This window comes from Schistocerca piceifrons, chromosome X (genome assembly GCF_021461385.2).
Source record: "Schistocerca piceifrons isolate TAMUIC-IGC-003096 chromosome X, iqSchPice1.1, whole genome shotgun sequence".
Taxonomy (NCBI): Eukaryota; Metazoa; Arthropoda; class Insecta; order Orthoptera; family Acrididae; genus Schistocerca; species Schistocerca piceifrons.
The window spans coordinates 539288664-539306317 of NC_060149.1; the positions used below are offsets into that span (position 1 = coordinate 539288664).

Genomic DNA, 17654 nt, shown 5'->3' on the forward strand with positions numbered 1-17654 from the left:
ATATACTCTCAACTTCTCAGAATGTGAGGTGCCTCATGAAGGGTATGGAGGAAAAAAGGCTTTCTGTTTTCAAAGGATTGGATATGAAACTCAAAATGATCCAAAAGCAGAACATTATGAGATGTAGATCAACATTTAAATGGTAGAAGGGCATAAATAAGTGCAGTGTTGTGCATCCTAAATCCACAAACAACAAACATTACCATCTATATCTACAGAGTATGCTGCAACACACACTTAACTGCTGTCGGAAGGTTCATCAAACCACTTTAACACTATTTCTCTACCACTCCACTCTCTAAGAGTGAGTGCAAAAAAATGAACACTTAAATCTCTCCAGGCATGGTCTGATTTTTCATATTTTATTACAATGATCATCTCTCCCTATGCACATGTGCATCACAAAATATTTTTCACATTCGGAGGAGAAAGATGGAGAGTGAAATTTCCCGAAAACATCTCGCAGGACCAAAAAATGCCCTAGTTTCAATGACTGCTACTCCAACTCATGTAACATACTCGTGACACTCTCTCCCCTATTTTGTGATAGTAAAAGACAGATTGGTCTTCTTTGAACTTTTTCAATGTCCTCCATCAATCTTATCAGATAATGTTTCCATACCACACAGCAATACTCTAGAACAGGACGGGCAAGTGCACTGTAGGCAGCCTCTTTAGTGGATTTGTTGCATGTTCTAAGTGTTCTGCGAATAAAACATAGTGTGCCTTCCCTACAATGTTATCTATGTGCTCATTCCAGTTTAAGTTGCTCATAATTGTTATCCCTAGGTATTTAGTTGACTTGACAGACTTCAGATTTATGTGATTTGTCATGCAACAAAAATTTATTGGATTCGTTTGGAATTCACATGGATGGTGGATATTTTACCCAAAATTATTTTCCAATTTGTTTTTATTACTGATACCTTTACTTCACAGTAAATGACAGCATCATTTGCAAAGAATCTAAGAGGGCTGCTCAGATAGTCTGCTAAATCATTTACATAGATTAGGAATAGCAGAGGGACAGTAACACTTCCCTGGGGAATGTCAGATATCACTTCCATTATACTCTATGACTTTCCATCAATTACTATAAACTGTAAACTTTCTGATATGAAACCATGAATTAGGTTACACAACTAAGACAAATCACTTTAACACTATTTCTCTACCACTCCACTCTCTAAGAGTGAGTGCAAAAAGACAGTGAGGAACAGTATCAGAAGCCTTCTGGAAACCCAGATATCTAGAATGAATTTGAGATCCCCCGTCTATAGCACAGTAATGAGAATAAAGAGCTAGTTGTGTTTCACAAGAACGGTATTTTCTCAGTCCATGCTGGCTATGTGTCAATAAATCATTTTGGCTCTGAGCACTATGGGACTTAACTTCTGAGGTTATCAGTCAATAAATCATTTTCTTCAAGGTAATTCATAATGTTTGAATTTAGTATACATTCTAAAACCCTACAGCAGATTGACTTTAGTGATAGGGTCCATAAGTCAGTAGATTACACCTATTTTGTTTGTTGGGTATTGGTATGACCCGCACATCTTTCTAGTCTTCGGATATGGATCTTTTGTCAAATGAGCAGATGTACATTACTGCTAGCTACGGAGCTATCATATTAGCAAACTGTGAAAGAAATCTAATAGGTATACAATCTGGACCAGAAGAGTTGCCTTTATTACGTGATCCGAGTCGCTTCGTTACAATAAGGCTATTTACTACGAAGTTACTCATGTTCGCACCAATTCTTGATGTGAATTCTGGAATACTTACTTTGTCTTCTTTGGTTAAGGAATGTCAGAAAAGTGTATTTAGTAACTCCGTTTTAGTGGCACTGTCTTCAGGAACATTACCATTGCTATCACGCTGTGAAGATATTGATTGTGTCTTGCCGTTGGTGTACTTCACATCCGAGCAGAATCTCTCTGGATTTTCTGCCAGATTTTGAGACAGTTCTGCTATGGAAACTATTAAAGGCATCATGCATTGAAATCTGGGTTCAATTTGGAGCGTGCACAAAATTTCACCAATCTTACACATTTTGCTTTGTTTTAAATTTGGCATGTCTTTTTCGTTTCTGACCTGCTTTGTGTACCATGGGAGATCAGTTCTGTTTCTTGTTCATTTATTTGGTATAAACCTTTCAACTGCTGTCAATAATATTTCTTTGAATCTACGCCACATCTGGTCTACTCTTACATAGTTAGTTTAGAATGAATACAGACTCTCTCTTAGGAAGGCATCAACCAAATTTTTCTCTGATTTTTTACACAGATATATTTAGCATCAATTTTGGGTGGATTTGGATGTTACTGTCCTCAGTGTTGCTTAAATGTCCTTGTGGCCACTAGTCCCTGAATCCATCATAATGCTTCCTATTTTCTTGGGATTATTTGTTGCTAAGAGGTCAAGTATGTTTTCATGACCATTTACAATTAAGAATGATCTCCTGAACTGACTGGTCAAAATAATTTTCAGTAAAAGTATTTAGTACAGTTTTGGATAACATTTTATAGCTACCACCAGCCCACACACAAAGGGCAAATTGATGTCAGCACAAACTACAATTGTATGAGAGAGATATTTATTTGAAATCAGACTATAGTTTTCTTTGAACTTTTCAGCAACTGTATCATCTGAGTCTTGCAGAGGGGAGGAGGTGGGGGCGATGTTGGTATAAAGAATCAATTATAAATTAAAATTGAGCTACAAGATAAATTACTTTTAACAGCAACAAACATGCCACCATCAACTATATTTAATCTATCCTTTCTGAGCACCATTAACTCCTTAGTAAAATTTTGGCTGAAGTTATATAAAAGCTGTAGCCAGCTTTCAGTACTCATAATGATTTGAGCTTCAGTGCTTTCCATTAGGGTTTGGAGGTCTGGCTCTTTCCCAACACAACTATGATTGGTTCCTAGGTCTACCCTCATTCCGTGTTTCATCTGCTCCTTTTCTCAATGTCCTCTAATCTAAAAAATGATCCAGTCCACTCCACACAGTCCCCATTACCTGTGTAGCCACCTACTGTGTGTAATGGACCCCTTACCTATTGAGTGGAACCCAATACCCCACCACCCTATGGAATCTGCAGCCTACATGGTTGCAGAACCCTCTGAGCTTCTTATTCAGACCCTCCACTCACCTATGTATCAAAAATCCAAAAACGGTCCTGTTGATGATGCTACAGATGGTGAGCTCTGCCTTCATCTTTCAAGCAAGACTGGCTGTCTTTACCACTTCAAACAGCCATCCAAAACCAGAGAGAATCTCTTCCTATGTGAAGTGACACAGATCATTAGTACCAACATGTTCCACCACTTGCAGTTTGCTGCACGCTGTGTTCTTTGTGGCACAGGAAGCACCCATTTCTCACATCTGGGATATCTCCCCCAGTATGCACACAGACTGCCCACTGGACTTCTTCCCCTCTTTGGCAGCCATACTCTTACTGATCAATAATCCCACACTCTGAGATTACCCAGATCTTGAAGGCTGGGAGGCTTTCTCTTAAACTAGACAAGCTACTGCATCTGGCTCAAGATATTTATCAGTCACACAGTCACAGATAGCACCTGAAACCTGTCTGTCAGAGGAACCAGGTAGGCCTTGTGATCAGCCACCTGTTAAGTCTTTCGCTTGCTGTTACACCTTGAAACGAACTCGCACTCAACCAGGTGAGGGGGTCAACTTTAGTGTGAGCAGTAACTGGGGCAGCCACAGCAACAGACTACTGGGAGAGGGACATGTGAGATTTGCTGGATGTCCCTTGGATCCACATGTTTCTCCCCCCGCAGTGATGCCCTCTGGCAACAGCCTCAAGCTGTGTGACTGAAGCCACCAACACCTGGAGCTGTGAGTGAGGGGTCACCAATTCAGTCGGTTTCAGAACACAGCAGTCACAGTCCCAAACTGTGAGATTCAAACACAAATATGCCAGATGGTCCATCTTACAAGTCAAGATCTGGTAGATGAGTTGTATAAAAAGCATAGGTGAGATCAAGTACCAAGTACTATCACAGGATAATGTTTACAGATACAGCATTTACTCTCTTCTTCCTTCATGCAGACAGTCCATGGTATAAGACCTGATTGTTCCTGCAATAAAATTTCCATGAACAAAAAGTAGGCACTCTCTTATACTGTTGACATTAACTTGCTCCTCTCATGATAAAGTGCTGGAGTCTTAAAAGACAGTATACTGCATCTGCTACATTACACAGTGTTACAGTAACACACTGTGAGGGAATTCTAAGGATAAAAGGTAAGATCGGCACATTAGGGAATGATTACGAAAAAACAAAACTCACTAACAACGGTACCGTAACAAATCTGTTTCATTCATCACATTTTTTTACCACCAGAAAAATTACACTGAAAAATGCGAAAAATGTCTTTTAGATGAAAATATGTGTATCCTATATGTCTAGCTGAAAATAATGAATCTGTAATTATTTTTTGTCTACTATGCACCCTTTTCCCAAAAATTCACTTTTAGTGTTTTACCCATTTTATCAATAACTTTGCGTGTTTTCTTAATTTAATTTGTTAATAACTGGATGATTCTATTCAACTTTTCCACTGAAGGTATAGATTTACACACATTTACCAATGGAAATCTATTACAAACATTCACTGCCAAACTGACCTTTCAGCTATGTCAGCATTTTAACTGCAATTTTTTTCCCAGATGTTTCCTCTGTTGCTGACTGAAGTGTTGCTAGTTCGAAAATTCTAGTGACAATAAGGGTGGAGTGGAGGAGTGATTTTAGGACAAGATCAAATTAAGTTCATAGCATCACCATAAAGTCTCTTCCATGTAAAAATCAGCCAGACTTCTTTCATTGCGTCTGTGGTGAACTTACACTGAAGACTCCAGAATGTAGCTCTCATCACCGTTGGTTAGAAAGACTAAGGAACTGTACCTTGGACATAGAGTTGGGGACCATGATAAATCCTGGACTTTATATATATATATATGCCACAATTCATGTTTCAGGAACCTGAGAAATTGGTTACAAGGAAAATGTAGTAGAATGAATTTTGCAGTCCTATGGTTTGGTATGAACTGACAAATCACCTAACAGATTGTCACTTGTCTGACAGATGTCGAGGGGTTTTCTTCAAAATACAAACACTGTATTCAGTATTCAAACTTACACTCTGCAATGCAACCAGTTCCTCATTCTGAAGACTTTCCTATGCCTACAGCTCCAGATAAATATACTGTTGATTCAGAGGAAGATGTCTCCAATGCCCCAAACCATCAAGATCTTGAGTTTCAACCATCTACATCTATGACATGTTCACATCACATCATGAAATCACACAGGCACAGCTTAACAATCATGTATGGGGGACTTAATACTCTCTCAAACGGAATCAGAATTACCGTATTCTAGGCTTCGAGGTTAGAATCTGTAAAATAAAGGTGCAAAAATTTGCTCTTTTAGAAGACAACGAACCCATTTTGTAGACTATTTTGTGGAGAAAGAAGACATCACATAATGCTTTGATGTGAATGGCCTATTTCAGATATTGGGGCATGAACATAATCCAACAAATGGGTGCTTGTTTATTGACTCATCCAAATGCAGTCTCCAAGCAGTGCTCCTCCACATAGAAAATGTTTGTCCACCCCTTACTATAGCGTATCCTACAAATACATAGGAAAATATGCAGTGATGAGTGCTATACTGAAGTTAATTGAGTACAGTACATTCAAATGGCACATCTGTGTATATTTGAAAGTCACTGGGATACTGACAGGCATGCAACATGGATACACTACATTCTGCTGCTTCCTCCGTGAATGGGACAACTGTGACAGAGAAAAAAGAAATCACTACATTTGTAAACAGTGGCCTCAAGGCAAAACTCTGTTTGTGGCACTAGAAACACACAACATGAACCACTCGTGAATTTGCACATTAAACTCAGTTTAATAAAGATATTTGTAAAAAACTTCCTGGCAGATTAAAACTGTGTGCTGAACCGAGACTCGAACTCGGGACCTTAGCCTTTCGCAGGCTGTGAGGATGAGTTGTGAGTCGTGCTTGGGTAGTTCAGTTGGTAGAGCACTTGCCCGTGAAAGGCAAAGGTCCCAAGTTCGAGTCTCGGTCCGGCACACAGTTTTAATCTGCCAGGAAGTTTCATATCAGCGCACACTCTGCTGCATAGTAAAAATCTCATTCTAGAAATATTTGTAAAAGTTCTGGATACAGAATGAATGGCTTTCTTGCATCCCTTCTGGATGTTGTAATCAAGTTTTGAAGAGTTCATCCACCCTCTACTTCAGAATGACAAAGCCAGACCACACTAGAGTGCTATGACATCTTCAACAATCCGACACCTTGGGTTCACAGCCATCAATCATCCTCCATACAGTCCCTATTTGGCCCCATCTGATTTTCATCTGTTTCTCAAACTTAAAGAACACCTTTGAGGACTTACTTTGCTAATGATGAAATGGTCCAAGCAGAGGTGAGGTTCTGGCTCTGTCAACAAAGTCAAACATTCTACAGTAATGATATCAACAAACTGGCCTCTCATTGGGAGAAGCATGTTCTTCACCAGGGTGACTATGTTGAGAAATAAATATGTAGACACGAAGACTAAAGATGTAGAATGTTAGTAACATTTCTTTTATTGAAAAATCTACACACACACACACACACACACATACACACACACACACACACACACACACACACACAACATCAGAAGCATTACTTTTCAGCATGCACTTGTAACATTTTCAAAGGAACCATCCTAGCATTTGTCTCGTGTGACTTGAGAAAGCCATGGAAACCCTAAGCCTGTATGGTCAGACAGATATCTGAATTCCCTTCTCCACAGTCAGAGTTCAGTGTACTACCACTATGGAACCTACCTCGATAATAGCTTGTATACTATACGGTGTGTGGCATGAGGAAAGGGCAATATTTATGGAGTGTGGCAGGAGGAAAGGAAAATATTGCAGAAGGTGATAGAAATTGTCATTTGAAGCTACATGTTCGTATAAACATATGCTATATTTTGAACGGTTTCAGACATGAATGCTGGTAACTGTTTAATATAATTATGAGAAGCTAACGTTCGCTCATTTTCATGACTTATTGGTTGTTTGACAGGTCACAAACTAACATCTCATGCTGTATTTTCAGCAGTGCACAATAAGTTTACAACTGTCCTCAGCCAATTTCAAACAACCCACAACAGTGTTTCATAAGCTCCACCATCAATTTCAACATATTCTTGTAGTCTCAAGAGAGTATCTTGAGTTGCCTGTCTTAGTGCATCTTTATATTCTTAAGAGCACCAGTATTCATGATGTAACCCAACAATTCATATTGCATGTAAGCATTCTTTTGTACATTTCATCTAAACCACAAACAGTGTTGGGCCAAGAGATCTCACTGACCAGATAATGATATTACCTCAGTCAGATGGGAAAAAAGTGTGGTACAGGTGTTTCCTCTTAGGAATAGTAGATTCAGGAGTGGCTACAAGAAGTTGAAAATAATTCCATTCCATGTGGCTAAAGGAAGGTCCTCTAGCCTCTATAAATCATCATTAGCATTTAGCAGCGGAAAAGTCCTAAATGTGCAGCAATGTCTTCAATGTGTGCATGTTGCACATATTGTAAGTGAAAAGGATACAATCTTTTGTAGATAGTACACAAAGTAAATGCAAAATTTCTGTAGGTAATGTCTGCTATGCATGAGTTCCTGGAATATCATCTCAGAATTCCTGGTTTATGTATTCCGGGAATAAATGTACACACATCTAGACAAGTGCTATGTTTTTAATTAAGTTTGATGTCACTCTCAAAAAAGTATCATGGGCCAATTTCTTAGCTTCCCCGACAATCAATGAAGTTTTGTACTACTTTCCTATGTTTCCATTTCACTACTGAATCACTGACAATTGAACACATCCCAATACTGACTGTAATTTTGTGGAATGAGTGAGCATATAGGTGGGATACAGTATTCATACCACATCCAGCAACACTCATCTCTCATATACCATAACACATCAATTTTAACTGCCACATCTAATGAACATTTCTACCATATGTACAGTTTGTTCCTGGGGAGCACTTGACAGTTAACTGCTAGCTAGGGCTTCTTATAATGCCACAATGAAAGGGAAAATAGGGCCTCTATACCCAAGAAATTTAATTAGTGATAACTACTCAAACTTCCCAAGAGTTTTCTAACAAAATGAGTAATACTACAATTACAGAAATACAGTAAATGACACATACACACTGACCTCCACAATGTTTGACACACACTGATCCCTGGAACACTTTAAGCAACCAAAGAAGGACAACGAGAAAGCTTTCCTCTGTAAACTATGGTTCATTTCGAATGCATTAATACAGTAAGATCAAACTCAGCTACAAAACTCTTTCACGTAGCAATTTTTTAACTTCAATGCTCACTGAAACTGGTTCGAAGTATGTGCTCACAGCTTTGTGCAAAGTCTACAAAGATTCTTAGTATTAGATTTTAAAGGAAATGTGTCAGGTAACACCATACACTTTTCATGTTTTTCTATAGGACAAAAAAAGTAAAATGGTTGAAAGCTTAAATTTTTTTGGTAATATAAGGAAGAACTTGCTCAGAAATCCACTTATTTATTAATCTTTAATTTCATTCATGGTACAAACAGAATAAAATTAGAAATCTATACAGGGTGTTACAAAAAGGTGCGGCCAAACTTTCAGGAAACATTCCTCACACACAAAGAAAGAAAATATGTAATGTGCACATGTGTCCAGAAACGCTTACTTTCCATGTTAGAGCTCATTTTATTACTTCTCTTCAAATCACATTAATCATGGAATGGAAACACTCAGCAACAGAACATACCAGCATGACTTCAAACACTTTGTTACAGGAAATGTTCAAAATGTCCTCTGTTAGCGAGGATACATGCATCCACCCTCCATCGCATGGGATCCCTGATGCACTGATGCAGCCCTGGAGAATGGCGTATTGTATCACAGCCGTCCACAGAACAAGCACAAAGAGTCTCTACATTTGGTACCGGGGTTGCGTAGACAAGAGCTTTCAAATGCCTCCATAAATGAAATTCAAGAGGGTTGAGGACAGGAGAGCATGGAGGCCATGGAATTGGTCCACCTCTACCAATCCATCGGTCACCGAATCTGTTGTTGAGAAGCGTATGAACACTTCGACTGAAATGTGCAGGAGGTCCATCGTGCATGAACCACATGTGTCATACTTGTAAAGGCACATGTTCTAGCAGCACAGGTAGAGTATCCCGTATGAAATCATGATAACGTGCTCCATTGAGCGTAGGTGGAAGAACATGGGGCCCAATCAAGACATCACCAACAATGCCTGCCCAAACGTTCACAGAAAATATGCACTGATGACGTGATTGCACAATCAACCCTCTTGACTTTCATTTATGGGGGCATTTGAAAGCTCTTTTCTACGCAACCCCGGTACCAAATGTAGAGACTTTTCGTGCTCGTACTGTAGACGGCTGTGATACAATATGTCATTCTCCAGGGCTGCATCAGCGCATCAGGGATTCCATGCGACGGAGGGTGGCTGCATGTATCCTCGCTAATGGAAGACATTTTGAACATTTCCTGTAACAAAGTGTTTGAAGTCACGCTGGTACGTTCTGTTGCTGTGTGTTTTCATTCCATGATTAATGTGATTTGAAGAGTAGTAATAAAATGAGCTTTAACATGGAAAGTAAGCATTTCCGGACACATGCCCACATAAGATATTTTCTAACACACACACACACACACACACACACACACGTAAGTCACCTTATGGCGTGCAATAGTGGAGACTTCTTGTACCATTCTCTCTTCTCCCCCTCCCCCTGTTCCAATTTCAAATGGCACGTGACAAGGATGAGTGTCATTAAACTGCTGTATTAGCTAAAATTTCAGATTTTCTCATTGCGGTAATTTTGTGAGACATTACGCTGAGGGAAGTAATATGTTGCCCAACTCTCCCCAATAGCAAAACTCTTGTACTACCTGCCACTGGTGTTGGTTAAACATCTTTGTACTGCTCTCACACTGACTACCTTCTAGGTAGTCAGTAGTGTAAAGGTATAGTAGTGGATTTCTTTATTGCTCTGGATCTCACGGATGAACAGAGCAAGCCGAGTTTCACATAATCTCAGTTTGTGGAGGAAGATGGTTCAAACCCAAGTCCGGCCATCTTGATTTAAGTTTTCCGTGATTTCCCTAAATCACTTCAGACAAATGCCAGGATGGTTCCATTGAAAGGGCAAGACCGAATTCATCCCCGTCCCTCCCTCCTCAGATGTGACCAATGACCTCGCTGTTTGATCTCCTCCACCAAATCAACCAACCAACTATTTTGCTATGGCAGATCATGTGCCCTCACACTGCCACACTGATATCCATCCACTCCAGACTATTTAGGTCACTGCCAGACCATGCAAAATCTGTTACGCCCAATGCCTCAAGTCACTAGTACCAGCAATTCCGTCTGGCCATGTCTGCAGTTCAGTGTCAGCACTACATGTTGGCAGTGCCAGCAGTTTCATCTCAGTGCTCAAGGTCAGCAGCCCCAGTCCATTTCATCCTAGTCTTCACCAGCACCATTTCAGCCATCATATGCTGGCAGTAAGGGCCCAGTAACATCCCAGGTCTTCATGCTGCTGGTTACTATGAGTCTAGACAAAATGACAGGAGAGATATTTATGTTCTATGTAGTTGTGTGGATATTCACCAAAGGACCATTTTTTTCTTTTTTTGTTTTTAATAAAGTCATTCTTTTAAAGTGTCTTCAATCAATCCTCAGAATGAGTGTACATTAATGGTGACAAGGAAAAGGTTTTAGCACAGTGTTACAGTGCTTTAGTGTCTACAGGACTACTGTTGTTATTTTCTCCTGCTCTTGTACGCCATACATTATTGGCAATGAGAGTGTCCATGTGTGTTAATGTATGCTGTTGTTGCCTTCTCTCCTGTCACCAATTACACTTCAATGGTGACAAGGTAAAAAGAGTATTTTGATGTTGTTGTCTCTCACAGGATTCATGTTTCTGCATTCTTTCAGTGTGGTTTTAGAGTTTTTCTGTGTACTGGTTTGTTTGCCAAAACTGGTTTTGTTTTCATGTTGCTCATTGTGTGGTTGTTAGTTTTGCTGGGGCGGTGTTTTCCTGCTTGTTCTGTGTTTTCCTGCTTGTTCCCCCCTAGTACTGTTGTGGCCATCCATGTAGCCGCTCCTGATGTTGTTACTGGCCCAGCCATCAGATTCACCATTCACACTGGCACCGCTGTTCCTGTCGTGTTCTGGCTAGCCCTGTGTTGTGCTTTCTTGGAAGTTTCACTGCAGGCCCCACCACACCAGGCCCTTCACTGTCACCGCCTGCAATGGAGTCCAGTCACTGTTCCCAAGAAAACAAGCACACTGGTCCATGGAAAACACTTACAGTGATATGACCAGTGTAATAGTAGACAATTTTAACAGTAAGAATGACATGCAACAGTAGCTCAACCTAATTTCCCCCTTTAGTGTTGAAATTTTATATATATCTAATCCGGTTTATAGGATGATCTACAGGTATGGATTTGGTGTCTGTTCCTTCGGACATGTCCGAAAGAACAGACACCACTGATTACCTGCAGCCATCTAGAATGAAATCAGAATTAATTTAATACCTTCAGCTGCTGATGGGCATTGATATATATCAACGGGGACAGGTGAAAATGTGTGCCCTGACTGGGACTCGAACCCAGGATCTCCTGCTTACATGGCAGACACTCTATCCATATGAGCCAACGAGGGCACAGAGGATAGTGCAACTGCAGGTACTATCTCGTGCATGCCTCCCGTGAGAACCACATTCTCACCTTGTATGTCCACACACTACATTCTTAGTGTCCCATTCTTACCAAGTCCAAGACATTCTTACCAAGTCCCGTAAGAGTTCGGGGGATGTGTGTGCATCCGCACAGGACGAGGAGATCGTGGCCAGTATTGCCAGAACTATATACCTATTACGGATATGGTGTCTTTCATTTGAGCATTGAGCATAGCTTTATTATTTCTTGAGTTATGTCACCTTTTTTACATACCAAGGCAAATGCTGTTGACAATAAATAAAGTATATCATAGATGTGCTCGATGTGTTGTACAGCACATTCTGAAGTGGCTGTTATCAGCTTCACCCATTCTTCATGAACTTTAACCAACAGATGTACCATAATCTGAGCACAACCATCAATAATGCACTCCCTGAAGCGTGCAAGGTTTGGGATCTTCAATGCAGAGACAACTGCCTTCACACATCCTCATAGATAGATGTCTAATGGACTTAAATGTGGCGAACATGGCAACCAGTATCAGATTTCTACAAGGTATGCATACTGACTGAATAGGATTGGGGAGAAGAGAAGTTTGTGGCAAAACTTGACCAGAAGAAGGGATCGGTTGGTAGGACATGTTCTGAGGCATCAAGGGATCACCAATTTAGTATTGGAGGGCAGCGTGGAGGGTAAAAATCGTAGAGGGAGACCAAGAGATGAATACACTAAGCAGATTCAGAAGGATGTAGGCTGCAGTAGGTACTGGGAGATGAAAAAGCTTGCACAGGATAGAGTAGCATGGAGAGCTGCATCAAACCAGTCTCAGGACTGAAGACCACCACCACAACAACAACAACAACAACAACAACATGCATACCTGGATAACAGCTACACCATAATAAGTTGGCGCACCATCATGCTGAACGAAGGATGAAAACTTCCTATCTACAGACAGCATTGATGGCAGCACACCAACGATAGCATGTCTTTTTCTAGTAACTGCAGATAACGGGCTAATGTTTATGTACACTGAATGAAGACTGGACCAGTGATTTGAGAACACCATATTCCACATCATACCAGCAATTTTGGTGTGTCAGCCAGATTGGTTAATCCATGCAGTGAGAGCTGACATCTCAGCAGTATCTGTAATTCTACCTGTTTATCTTTCCATTCACAGAGAAACAACGAGATTTTTAAAAAAGAATGTCATGGTGGTCAGAAAGAATAAATTAAACACAGTCAGTAGTGGCACGTTTATTTTTGTTAGAAACAGTTTATCTTGCAGTGAAACTGAAGTAGATAGTTCCTGTGAGTTTGGAGGTAACTCCAATCTACTCTTGTTGTGTTGGCGAAAATGTATGATTAAAGTTGATCATATGTATAAAACACTGTCCACAATTGTACTAAATGCTTTCTCCAAAAACTACTATGAGCAATTTGTTTGTGAACCCACACAAAGTGTAAATGGTTGTGAAAACATACTTGAGCTCTTAGTAACAAATAACCAAGAGCAAATAACGAGCATCTTGATGGATGCAGGGATTAGCGATCACACGCTCATTATAGCGAGACTGAACAACAAAACATCCAAACTCACTGAAACTTAATGAAAAATACATCTATTTAAAAAAGAAGGTAAAAGTTCGCTTCAAACTTTCCTAAAAAAGTGTCTCCACACCTTCCACACTAACTATGTAAGCATATAACAAATGTGGCTTACATTTAAAGAAATAGTATTAATAGCAATGTAAGAGACTTGTACCAAATAAATTACTAAGAAACATAACTGACCCCCCGTCCCCTGTGGTATACAAAACAGGTCAAGAACATTGTTGTATGAGAAGGGGGGAAAACATGCCATATCTGAAAAACACAAAATCTGCAAGATTTATGATGTTTTACAGAAACTCAAATTTAGAATTCCAGTGCAGACTTTAATGCAAACATGCTTCCAATAGTTTCCACAAGAAAACTGTGCGCATCTGGCAGAAAATCCTATGAGATTCTGGTTCTATGTAAATTAAACCAGCAGCAAGTGACAATCAATACCTGAACTGTTTGGCAGTAATGTTACTGTGACAGATGACAGGGCCACTGATGCAGGGCTACTAAACATGGTTTTCTGAAAAGCCTTCACTTAAGAAGATCAAGTAAATATTCCAGAATTTGAATCAAGAAAATCTGCCAATATGAATAATTTAGAAGTAAATATCCTTGCTGTAGTGAAGCAGCTTAAATCACTCAATTATCAAATTCCTTACCTATGGAGTATCATCTCAGTTGTACAACTGGATTTTGCTGTCCTTTCATAAAGATCACAGTTTGTAGCAATAGATGGAAAGGCACTGAGTAAAACAAAAGTGATATCTAGTGCTCTGCAAAGAAATGTAATAGGACCTCAATTGATAAGCCAAAACATTATGCCCACTGCCTACCAAAAGGTTGCATGTCGTCTGGTGACGCTGCGAGCACATAACACACTATGAAAAGTAAGCAAGCACAGCAGAGATGGATGGGGGTTACCGTAGCTAAGATATGGGCTGCAAATGTGGAAATCCACTGAGATAGTGACTTTGTCAAAGGACAGATTACTATTACGCAAAGTTGTGAATCAGAATCTTGAAAATGGTGAAGCTGGTTGAAAGTTCACGTGCTGCTGTCATGAGCATCTATGGAAAGAGGTGGAAGAAGAGAGAAACTATCACTATGCACTAAATGGTTGGACATCAACGACTCTTCCCAGAACATGGTGTTTGGAGGCTTGTCTGCTCTGTAAAGTAGGATAGATGGTGATCTGTGGCATTTCTCCCAAAAGGGGACAATGCTGCTGGTGCACACACAAATGTTTCGGAGCACACTGTTAATCATACATTGTTTAACATGTAGCATTGCAACAGACCACCCGTATGTGTTCACATATTGAACCCAATGACATCATAAATTATGACTACAGTGGGCATGAGACCATTTGAATTTAACCGTGAGTCAAAGGAAATATTTCGGCTCTGACTGAATCACATTTTTGCTATACTAGGTCAATAGTCATCTCCATAAATGCCATCATCAAGGTGAATAGCAGCTTGATATGTGCAGCATGTCATGGATGCAGGCTGGTTGTAGCAGTATTATGCTATGGGAGACATTATCCTGGACTTGCATGGGACGTGTGGCAGTAATCGAAGACACACCAACAGCTGTGAACCACCTGCATCTCTTCATGCCAGATGTTTTCCTCGATGGTGATGTCACCTTTCAGCAGTGTAATTGTCCATATCTCGGAGCCAGAACCGTGCTACAGTGGTTTGAGGAGTATTATAGTCAGCTGACGTTGATGTCTCTGTGACCAAATTCGCCTGATGTAAATCCTACAGAACACATCTGGGTCACCGTTGGGCGCCATTACCGCGTACACAAATCAGCGGCCCATTATTTACACGAATTACATGACCTGTGCATTGACATCTAATGCCACATACCTCCACAAAACTACCTACAAACTGTTGGATCCGTGATATGCAGAATCTGTAATGTATTTTGTCCCAAAGAGGGACAAACAAGCAATTAAGCGTGTTGCCATAATGTTTTGGTTCATCAGTGTATATAAATGATTTAGGAGACTATCTGAGCAGCCCTCTTAGATTGTTTGCAGACAATGCTGTAATTTACTATCTAGTAAAGTCATCAGATAATAAAAACAAATTGCAAAGTGATTTTAACACAAGATGTACGTATGGTGTGAAAAGTGGCAATTGATTCTAAATAATTAAAAGTGTTATGTCATTCACACGAGTTCTAAACGAAATTTGTTAAATTTCAGTTACACAATAAATCACGTCTGATTAAGCTAAATACCTAGGGATAACACAGTAACAGCATATTGAGTATTATTTCACTTTATTTGTACCACGAGTAATATAAAGACTGAAAATAAAAAAAATAAAATAAAAAAAAACCATCCACAGAGATATCGGACCCCATGACCAGATTGCTGTTCTGTAGTCGTTCTGCTGCGCCGACTGCTGCCTGGAAACCATGCTAGCATAAATGGCTCATGCCTCAACCAAACTATGCAAAATATGCTGTTTTTTCTAAATGTTGAACCATCTGGAGCTCCTACCACTGTTACTTTCATTTCTGGTAAAACCCTGCATACACCACAGAAAAACCCTGCATACACCATGAACTTTGATGATATTGGTGATGACGAGTAGTAAGAAAAGATAGAGCTAAACTGTTTCATAACTGACAAATCATAAAACAAGAATTTCACATAGATTACATAATTTCATTCTGTCATTGTATAGCATGGGTATGTAGTTTCATTGCATATATGTTGCTCAACTAACTGTCCTAATAGTATGACAACAACTAACCTGAAACTGTTCTGAACATACAACTATTGAAGAATGACGACGATAACTTGCAAAATGTTAATGTAAGTTTTTTATATAGATCTTGTTATTTTCATTCAGATACTGTGCTTTGTGTGTATGATTTTGATTGGCCAATAGTACAACAACAACTATGTCTGTTAACCCTTTAACTGCTCTGGACGTGTTAACGTGCGCACCTTTGTACCTGTCCCTGTGTGCTCTGTACATGTTTACGTGCGCCACCAGTCCTCCTACCTGGAACTCCAAACATGTCTACACATAGACACGTTCAGAGTACCAGGTAGAAGGGCTGGTGGTGCGCGTAAACATGTTCAGAGCACACAGGGACAGGTGCAAAGGTGCACACGTTAACATGTCCAGAGCAGTTACAGGGGTTACAAATATGGTGCTTGTGGAGATGATTAACATTTATTGTTTTGCTTGTAATACTCTAATATCTGTTCAGTAGTAAATTTTAATTTAATATACACATAAATATATGTAATCTTGACACATTTCACATCCATGGCAAACTCATAGCTGTATGGACCAATAGAACACATAATAAATAAATACATAAATTTTACTGCTCAAATAGCAAAACTCACCCACTACTTTTTGAGTATTCTTTTCTGACTTAATTCAAACAGCATAACCTAACTTCATTCAATTATACTACAATACATTTTTTACTATTCTTTTCAATATAATAACTTCTTCTAAAACACTTTTGAAAGCAGTAATCCCACAAAATAGATGGTTCAAATGGCTCTGAGCACTATGGGACTTAACACACAAAATAGAGTAAATAACAACATCCACACAGAAATAATGAGAAATGTCACTGAGAAACCTGATATGCAAATGGAGAGTGAAATATTACATCATGTATTTTAACATCTTTCAGAACTCTGTACCTTGCAATTTTGAGAGAAATTTTTTTCATAATGTGCTCATTTTCTACTGTCTCTAAATGCAGTTTATAATATAAGTGCCACAACATAGCATCATAGATACGCTTAAGTAACTGGCATGGAATCGTGCAGCTCTTCCTTGAACTTACTCTCTTCCGATAAATTTGTCTGCTACGAATCCCAGTCATAAGAACAATACTTAAGAATGGGTTACTTGTTATATTTTGGTAATCAAAACCTATTTCCCTTTCAAATTCACTGAATCCAACTACATTTAGAGCTATCGTTTGTCGAGAATGTCACCAAAGTTTTGAATCTACGGAGCATCTCCATTTTCTACATAGTCTCCATGAAAGAAGGAAGATCAGAATTTAATGTCCCATAAATTACAAGCTGATCAGAGATGGAGCACAAGCTCTGACTGAAGGAAGGATAGGAGAGGAATTCAGTTATGTCTTTTTTGAAAGAACCATCCTGACATCTGCCTCAAGCAATTTACAAAAA

At 39.5% G+C, this 17654-nt stretch overlaps 1 protein-coding gene across 2 annotated transcripts in view; it reads right to left on the bottom strand.

The window, feature by feature from the left end:
- The window catches only part of LOC124721201 (uncharacterized protein DDB_G0271670-like), a 193652-nt gene that overhangs the window by 52159 nt on the left and 123839 nt on the right, over positions 1 to 17654 (bottom strand). The gene's annotated exons all lie outside the window — the stretch shown is intronic.